Below are 10,761 nucleotides of genomic sequence, written 5' to 3'. Positions count from 1 at the left end.
CCCTCTCTTTTTCTCTCAAGTAAATAAATAAATAACAAAAACTTTAAAAACAACAAAAGACTGTTCTTTTCCTATTGAATAATCTTGGCACTCTTTTCAAAAATCATTTGGATATAGCTATATATATATATATATATATATATATATATATGGGTTTATTTCTGGACTCTCAATTCTTTTCTGTTGGTTTGTATTTATAGCCCATGTTAGTATTTTACTATTTTGATTACTGTAGCTTTCTAGTAAGTGTTACCAATTAGAATATGAGTCCTCCAACTTTTTTTTTCTTCTGTATTGTTTTAGTTCTTCAGGGTCCTTGTAATTCTATATTAATGTGAGGATTGGCTTTTCCTTTTCTGCTTAAAAGACCATTAGAATTTTGATATAGATAGTGTTAAATCTGTAGATTCTTTGAGTAGTATTGCAGTCTTTTTAAAAAATTTTATTTTTTTATTATGTCCAGTTAGCCAGCATATAGTACATCATTAGTTTTTGATGTAGTGTTCAGTGGTTCATTAGTTGCGTATAACACCCAGTGCTTATCATATCACGTGCCCTCCTTGATGCCCATCACCCAGTTACTCCATCCCCCCATCCCACCCCTCCATTCTGTAACCTTCAATTTGTTTCCCAGAGTCCAGAGTCTCTCATGGCTTTTCTCCTTCTCTGATTTCTTCCCATTCAGTTTTCCCTCCCTTCCCCTGTGGTCCTCTGTGCTATTCCTTATGTTCTACATATGAGTGAAACCATATGATAATTGTCTCTCTCTGCTTAACCTCTTTCACTTAGCATAATTTCTCCACTTTTATCCATGTCGATGCAAATTGTGGGTAGTTATCCTTTCTGATGGCTGAGTAATATTCCATTGTATATATGAAGCACATCTTTATTCATTCATCTGTTGAAGGGCATCTTGGCTCCTTCCACGGTTTGGCTATTGTGGACGTTGCTGCTATGAACACTGGGGTGCATGTGCCCCTTCTTTTCAAGTAGTATTGCTGTCTTAATAATATTGTCTGCCAATCCGTGAACATGGGATGTGTTTCTATATATATTTGTCTTCTTTATTATTATTTTCAGAAATATTTTATAGTTTTCTCAAATAAGGTTGGTTTAAATAAACTTTATTACTTTAGAGCAAGTTTAGGTTCACAGTATACCACCTGCCTCTTCCCTACCCCCTTCAACTCCCTACTATCAACATTCTCCCCCAGAGTGGTACATTTGTTACAATGGATGAACCTAACTTGATATATTTTCCCCATTCAAAGTCCATAGCGTATATTGAGATTCACTCTTGGTGCTGTACCTTCTGTGGATTTTGACAAATGTATGATGGTATACATCCATCTTTGTGGTATCATACAGGGTATTTTCACTCCCTCTGTGCTCTGCATGTTCATCCCTTTCTCTCCTCTAATCCCTGGGAACTACTGACCTTTTTACTGTCTCCATTGTATTCTCCATTTTGCCTTTTCCAGAATGTCAGATAGTTGGAATTATACAGTATAAAGCCTTTTCAGATTGGCTTCTTTCACTTAGTAATATGTGTCGAAGTTTCCTCCAAGTTTTTTCATGGCTTGATAGCTCTTTTTAGGTATTTAATACTGAATAATCTTCTATTATCTGGATATATCACAGTTTTGTTTTGTTTTGTTTTACCTATTCTCATTTTAAAGGACATTTGATTGCTAAAACTCACAGGTTTTAGCAATTATGATAAAGCTATGATAAACATCTTTGTGCAAGCTTTGGTGTGGACATAGTTTTTTAACTCCTTTGGATACATATCAAAGAGCACAATTGCTGGATCATATGGTAAAATAATGTTTAGTTTTATAAAAAACTATCAAACTGTCCTCCAAAGTGTGCCATTTTGCATTTCCATCAGTGATGAATGAGATTTCCTGTTGCTCCGTATCGTCACCAGTATTTGATATTGTCAGTGTTTGGATGTTAGCCATTCTAACAGGTGTATAATAGTATCTTGTTTTAACTTTCAAATACATTGAGTCTGCTTACAGTACTTGCTCACTTTTTCCATTAGATAATAAGCTACTTAATAGTAAGCTTATGTTATTATAGTAACATAATATATAGTAAACTTTGTATTGTTAAAGGTAAATATTACTTACCCAATTTGTATCAGTTATATACTGCGTGTATGTCGTATTTGGCTACAACAAGAAAACAAAATTTGAAAAGAAAATGGTACTAACTTACTTTACTTTTCTAGTCAACATTTTCTTAGCGTTAGTTATGAGTTTACCAAAGCAAAACTAAGTGTATGGCAATGTCAAGTCTGAGCTGTAATAACAGCCTGAATGAAATTATAATGTATCTGAAAAATATAAGAAATAAGTAGATGATCTTTAAAGATTTTATTGTCAGGTGTCTATTATAATGCAATATATTAGGGATTGGACTGCATTAAACTAACCCTAAAATACAGTGCCAGCTTTCTAAAAGTAAAATGTTTTCTAGACACATAGAAACTATTGGAATGATGGATAAATTTATTATCTCTATTTGTAGTGATGGTCTCATGGGTATGTACATATGACAAAACTTACCAAATTGTGTTTTTTTAAAAAGTGCAGCTCAACTGGGTGTTATATGTAAGTGACGAGTCACTAAATTCCATTCCTGAAACCACTATTACACTATATGCTAATGAACGAGACTTTAAATATTTGGAAAAAATTTAAAAATACATCTCACTATATATTAATTTCATCTAAAAAAGCTGTTAATAAAAATACTTTAAAAACTGAGTTAGATTTATTCCACTCAAACCCTTTCTTTTTGTTTTCTTCTTAGATACCCTAATTTTCAAATATATAGTTTTTCAAAATGATAGACCAGAGGTAAAAGTAGAATTTATTCTTTTTCACATCCAAGCCAATTATATCAGATGCATTCTAACTTTTAACTTTAGCTTAATTAGATCATTAGATCTAATTAATTAGATCAGGCTGAACTGGCTAGCCTGCACAGAGGCACTTTGAAATGAAGATGTTGAATGCTAAAAATAGGAATATTTAAGCAATCAGATTGTTTCAAAACTGTTGTGGTCTTACAGAAATCAGTGCATGTGCAGATGTACAGATTCACTTGAATATAATCATACAGACCAGTCCTAAATTTAGAGAATTGTTCTTGAATCATGCAATAAAATCCTAAGTACGAGTATAAAATAAAGCTGGAAAACAGAGCAGAACTGTGTGCACTTGATAAAGAATGCCTATAAAAAATCTACAGTTAATATAGTATTTAATATTGGTAAACTCGATACTTTTCCTTTTAAGCTTATAAGGAGGGCACGTGTTGTGATGTGCACTGGGTGTTTTACGTAACTACATCAAAACTACAACAAAACATCAAAAAACACTACTTCAAAAACCAAGGATGTACTATATAATGGCTAACTGAAGCCTCTGCCTTCGGCTCAGGTCATGATCTCAGGGTCCTGGGATCAAGCCCCATGTCAGGCTCTCTGCTCAGCGGGGAGCCTGTGTCCTCCCCCCTCTCTGCCTGCCTCTCTGCCTACTTGTGATCTCTCTCAAATAAATAAATAAATAAGAAGATAGGGATGTCCCTTCCCTCCACTCCTACTCAAAATAAAGTGTTAGCTAATATAGTAATACAATGAAAAATGAATACAAAATGGGAAGGAAGATTTAAACATATCTTTTCACAAATGGCATGATTGTCTATGTAGAAACTTTCAAAGAATCAACAAAAAACCTTGTAGGATTAATAAGCTATTATAGCAAGCTTTCAGGATTATAGGCTAGTTTTACAAAGTCATTTAATTTCCCATATATCAGCCATGAAAAATTGGAATTTGAAATCAAAACATAATACCATTTACATTAACACCAGAAAAAGAAAATAACAAAATAAATACCTATCTTTATAAGGAATAGTATAAAACTCTGAAAAAAGAAGTAAAAGAAGTTCAAAATAGAATGAAAGGTATTCTGTGTTCTTGGATAAAAAGACTCAATATTGCTAAGATTTCAGATCTTGCCAAAGCATCCTACTTAATACAATCTCAGTCAAAATTCTGGTAAGTTATTTTGATTTTGAAGGTAATATGGAAGTAAAAAGGCCTAAAATAGCCAGTATGGTGCAGAAGAAGAAAAATGAAGTCAGAGGACTGACAGGACCCAATTTCAAAACTTAATATAAAGCTAGCATAAACAAGAGAGTATGGTATTGATAAAAGACTATAAAACTGTATCAACTGATCAGAGCAGCCCAGAAATAGACTCACATAAATACAGTAAATTGATCTTGGACCCAGGAGCAATGGCAGTTCAAAGGAGAAAAGGCAGTCTTTTCAACATATGGTGCTGGAGCCAACTGGGCAACCATATGCAGTTGGAAAAAAAAATAAAATAAAATCTAGGTGTAGACCTATATCTTTTACAAAGATTAACTGAAAATGAATCATAAAACTAAATATAAAGTGCAAAATTGTAAAATTTCTGGAAGATAAGCTAGAAGAATATCTGATGTTGGATTTGGCAGTGATTTTTTAAATGGAACCAAAAGTGCACTCCATTAAAGAAAAATGTGATAGGTGGGTCTTTTTAAGATTAAAAACTTCTGCTCTACAAATGACACTGTTAAGGGAATGAAAATATAAGCCAAAGAGGGAGAGAAAATATTTGCAAAACACGTATCTGACAAAGAACTTCTTTCCAAAATATACAAAGAAATCATAAAACTCAACAATAAGAAAGCAAACAACTGAACTTAGAAAATGGATAAAAGATCTGAACAGATACTTAAAAACAAGATACACAGATGACAAGCATATGAAAAGATGCTCAACATCAATGTCACTAGGAAACTGAAAGTTGAAACAGTGAGATGCTTCTATTAGATATAATATACACTTACTAGAATGACTAAATCCAAAAAAACTGTCAGTAAATGCTGACAGGAATACAGAGCAACAGGAGTTTATTATTTCTTACTTATTTATTTCTAGTGGAATGAAGAAATACTATAGCCACTTTGAAAGATAGTTTGGAATTTTTTTTTTATGAATCTAAATGTAGTTTTATCATTCAATCCTGCAGTCATACTCCTAGATATATATGCAACTAAGTTGAAAACTTTGTCTATACAAAAAGCTGCATATAAATGTTTATAGCAGTTTTATTCATAGTTGCCAAAACTTAGAAGTAACCAAGGTGTCCTTCAGTAGCTGAATGAATAAACAAACTTGTGGTTTATCCATACAATAGAATGTTATTCAGTGATAAATGAGTTGTCAAGCCACCAAAAACAAAACAGAACAAAACAAAGCAACAACCCCCCCCTCCAAAAAAAAAAAGAAAAAAGAAAAAGAAATGGAAGAATCTTATATTCATATTGGTAAGTGAAATAAGCCTTTCTGAAAAGGCTACACACTATAAGATTCCAGCCATATGACATCCTCAAAGAAGCAAAACAATGATAGAGGCAGTAAAATGATCAGGGGTGGCCACCAGGACATAAGAGGAGGGAGGAGTGCATAGGTATGGTAAAAGAATGGGTTTTTAGGCCTGTGAAACAATTCTGTATGATGATGTAATGGTGGATCTATAATAGTATACATTTTTTAAAACTCATAGAACTACAGAGCACAAAGTGAGTTTTAATGTAAATTTTGGATGTCAATTAAAAGAAATGAATAATAAAGCCAGATATAATTTTGTATTATTCCTAATCCATATTCAAAGAATTTTGTTTTCATTTATTTTGTAGATTTAAATTTTTTTAAAGATTTTATTTATTTATTTGACGAAGAGAGAGAGAGTGATCACAAGTAGGCAGAGAGAGAGAGGGGGAAGCAGGCTCACTGCTGAGCAGAGAGCCCAATGTGGGGCTCAATCCCAGGACCCTGAGATCATGACCTGAGCTGAAGGCAGAGGCTTAACCCACTGAGACACCCAGGCGCCCCTATTTTGTGGATTTAATTAGGCCCCAGTTTGTAATCTAATATTTGCATCTTTCTCCCATGTTTGTTTATCAACGTCCAGCTAATTACTAATCTAATGCCCTATCTCAAGTTTTATTTCCCCCTACACTTTGTAACTGCATATACAGTGTAGCAATTGAAGTATCATTATTTGCTTTACATTATACGAAAGTGTTCCCTTCTAGTTTTTCAGTCATCTTTCCATCATATTCCCATGGTTTCTACTCTGTCTCTATCCACATAAATACAGTCCTGTACTTATCTCATGCTCCTTTTCTCTTCATCTCACCTGATTCTTGTGACTTTATGTGCCAGTTTATATAGTTCAATGTTCATCATTGTCTTATATTTAAATTTCTGTCATGGATGTTTAAAAACTTCCTATAAAATTATTCCTATCTGACCTTTCCCCTCAAAATTCAGCATATTTAAAACTGATATTTATTATTTTTCAAAACGATTACCTTACAATTCCAGTGAAATGTCCCTTCATTGTTGTAAGAACTTGAGTTTGAATTGTTGGAATAATTATTTCAAATTTCCTCTTTCCCCATAGTTAAACTTGCATTTTTTCTAGCTCTTTCATCCATTCTTTTTTTTTTTAAGATTTTATTTATTTATTTGACAGAGAGAGATCACAAATGGGCAGAGAGGCAGGCAGAGAGAGAGGGGAGGAAGCAGGCTCCCCGCTGAGCAGAAAGCCAAATGCAGGCTTGATCCCAGGACCCTGAGATCATGACCTGAGCCAAAGGCAGAGGATTTAACCCACTGAGCCTCCCAGGCACCCCTCATCCATTCCTTTCATCTGATTCCCATCATCACCACCAGGTTCTGACCACCTCATATCTGAGGCCATTGTTGACGTCTGCTGAATGTCATTCTGCTTCTACCATTTATTCCTTCCAGTCCAGCTGTCAGATTCTGCTGAATTGATTTCCTGTTAGTACCATTTCCACACATCAGTTTTGCCTCATAAACACAGCGTTCATTTGTCATAATTGGGCATTCATAGTCTTTCATAATTCAACAATTAGATACCTCTTCTGATTTAGCTCCAGTACACAAATGCACCAGCCCCACCCAGCAAAATGCAGCTATTGATTTGTTTCCAGAACTTGCCTCTAGGACTTTAAGACACACATTCCCAATTGGTATATTTTGTTCCCTTTCTTACTCTAACCCATATGTCAACATCCTACTCATATCTTACCTTCTCTCTGGTCACTTTTCTCAATTTCTGTAGCTCTTACTGATTTTAGTCCTATATTTTATGGTAAACCATCTTTTTATGTCCCTTTTTAAGATAACACTGTTGCAAGTTCTAGTCTGTGAGTGTGAGGGGTTTACTATCCTAGCCCAGATAATTGCTATGATTTATATGCTGGGGTACAGTGTTTCCTGCATGGAATGGTAACCTTGCAGACAGGAAAAGTCAATGAATTCAATGAATTTTCTCTTCTAAAGGAAAGGTGGTATGTTTTGACATTTATTGATTCAAAAATGCTTGCTGAGATCTTACTCTTCATAAGAACCAGGACTAGGTCCCAGGATACCACAATGAAGAACACACTTTAAACTTTTTATCAATAATTGTTCTAGGCATACTGCATTATGCTTTTTTAATTTTTTTTGGGGGGGACCTCTACTTTTATCAAGCATATGCTTTGTAAATATTTGCATGATTGGGAGGGGGGAAATCCTAGTACCTCAAAGCAGGAAGAACATTCATTAAGGAAAAAAAAAACTACTTAAACTAGAGCCATGTGTCCTTCTCTTTGTGGTCACATTATGCCAAGGATACAGACCTTTAATTCTGCTTTATACATCAACCATCAACACAGAGGAGTTATTCCAGGCAGGCCACTGTCTGTGCCAAATTTGCCACAGTGAAATCTAAAGAACAGGCCTTCCTATGTTAAGAATTTATTATAAGCCATGAGGATAGAAGTCATCCAACTATCTTCATTTTCAGAGGTCATAATGTTAGTATTTCTTTCTGCTTCCTCTAAATTACTTTGCAATAGGTTTGCACTTTGTGGTGATGCTAAAATTAATTAATTGTGTAAAATCTTACTCCGTTGTATCAGTTCAGCCAAAATTTCTTGGGATTTTTACATATGAATCAACACGAAACCAGTTATGCAGTACAATACTTGTTTTGAATAAGAGTTATAAAAAAATGCCCTTTACATTTTTGTTGGAAATTAGCAATTAGTTCATTTTGAATTTTTTTATATTGATAGCTGCACCCTAGTAATTTAATAAGGATTGCTAAAATTTAGAATGAATTGATTGGCAACCTTAATAATTACATGGGATTAAGTGTCTGCAAAGATAGTAATATCAACCTCTGCTACAATTAACCACAATTATGTCAAACATAACTACAGAACTATGGAGAAAAAGAAGAAAAAAAAACCCTCAAGGCGTGTCTGGGTGGCTCAGTGGGTTGAACATCTGACTTTTGAATTCAGCTCAGGTCATGATCTCAGGCTGGTGGGATTGAGCCCCATGTCAGGCTCACACTCAGCACAGAATCTTGTTCCCTCTGCTCCTGCCCCCCACCCCGTCTTTAAATACATTAAAAAAAAATAATAAAATCTTAAAAAATAATTAAAAAACAAAAAGCAGACCCTTGAAGAATAGGCAGAACATGCAGAAAGTATATAAAATGATAGACTTAATCTAGCTATATCAGTAATTACTTTAAATGTCAATGTTCTGTGTACCACAATTATCAGGAAGTATTTGTTAGATTGAATGCAATAGTGAGGCCAAATGGCAGTGTATGGTTATAGGAAATATACTATAAACAATATGCAAATAGATTAAAAGTAAAGGGATAGAAAAGGATATCTAATGTTAGCACTAACCAAAGGAAATCTGGAATGGTTATATTAATATTAAGCAAGGTAGATTTCAGAGCCAAAATACAACCACTGCTAAAGAAAGCTATTTCTTAATGATAAAGAGTCTGCATTAAGATGAAATAGCAGTTCTCCGTATTTATCACCTAATCACAGACTGCCAAAATACATGAAGGAAAAACCCAATAGAACTGTAGGAAAGGAAATAAATCCATATTTGTAGTCAGAGATAGTAATAACACCCCCTCAAAAATAAATTGAATGAGCAGAAATCACTAAGGATAGAAAAACTTAAATAGCAACTTTGTTTAGTATTTATACACCATTTCACCACCCAACAGCAGAATACACTCCTTTTTAATTTTTTTTCCCAGAACATAGGGAACATTTAGATAGAGGATCTTGGAGGCTATAATACAAGTCTCAATAAATGTAAAAGTTTTCAAATTTAACAAAATGCATCCTTTAAACACATTGTAACTAAATTAGATATCAATAATGGATCTTAGAAAACATTCAGGTATTTGGAAAATAAAAAATACACAGCAATAACCATGTATCAGAGCCTAAATCATGAAAGGAGTAAAAAATGTTCTAAATAAAAACAAAAACAGGGGCACCTGGGTGGCTGTCGGTTAGGCATCTGCCTTTGGCTTGGGTCATGATCCCAGGGTCCTGGGATCAAGTCCCCATGTTGGGCTCCCTGCTCTGCGGGGGACCTGCTTCTCCCTCTTCCTCTGTCTGCCACTCCCCCTGCTTGTTCTCTCTCTCTCACTGTCTCTCTCTCTGCCAAATAAATAAATCTTGAAGAAAAACCACACACACAAAAATAAAACATCAAAATAACATCTTTATTTTTAATGACATATACTATTTATATATATATATTTTTTTCTACAAAATGCCTACTAGAAATAATTTAGCAAGGTTGTGGAATATAAAACAAGATTAATTGTATTTTTATAGGCTAGCAGCGACAACTAGAAACTGAAAGTAAAAGAGGAATAAAATTTACAATAGCATCAAAAATTATGAAATAAGGATAAATCTGAAAAATTTATGCAATAACTATATGCAAAAGACTATAATACACAGAAAAAAATAAGTCCTAAAAAAGTAGAAAGATGTATCAAATTCATAGATCAGAAGGCTGAAGATTTTTAAGATATTAATCCTATCCAAATCGATCTACAGATTCCATATAATACCAAATTAAAATCCTGTTAGGTTTTTTTTTTTTTTTTAGAAATTGGCGTACAAAGTCTAAAACTTATATTGAAATTCAAATAATGTAGAAGAGGCAAAATACATTTAAATAAGAAGAACAAAGTTTGAGAATTAATACTACCTGATTTTAATACTCACTATAAGTCTATAGTAATCAAGAAAATATATTGTTGTAAAGATAGAAAAATAAAGTAGTGGACAGAATACAGGTTCCAGAAATAAGTTTACACATACATGGACAACTGTTTTTTAACAAAGAAGACTATATTTTCTCCACTGAATTTCTTTTGCTTTAAGGCAAATATAGTCCTTATAGTATATGATGCGGGAACAATTGGTTATCCAAATACAAAAAAAATGAACTTTGATCTATATCTTGCACAATAAACAAAAACAACAAGATATTTTATATACCTAATATAAAACCTAAAACTATAAAATTTGTAGAACATAGGAGAAAACATTTGTTTCCATGGCTTAGACAAAGGTTTTTTTTAAGAAATATTTTTCTAAATACAACACTGGAGGCATAATACATAAAACAAAAATGTTGATTAGCTGGACTTAGTCTAAATAAAAAAATTCTGGTTTAAGAGATACTGTTAAGAGAATAAAAAGATAAGTGAGAGATGGGGAGAAAATAAATTCAAAGCACATATTTGATAAAGGACTCATCAAAATATGTAATCA

This window comes from Martes martes (assembly GCF_963455335.1).
Source record: "Martes martes genome assembly, chromosome: 11".
Taxonomy (NCBI): domain Eukaryota; kingdom Metazoa; phylum Chordata; class Mammalia; order Carnivora; family Mustelidae; genus Martes; species Martes martes.
The sequence above is the reverse complement of the archived record's forward strand: the minus strand, read 5'-3'. Positions refer to the sequence as shown.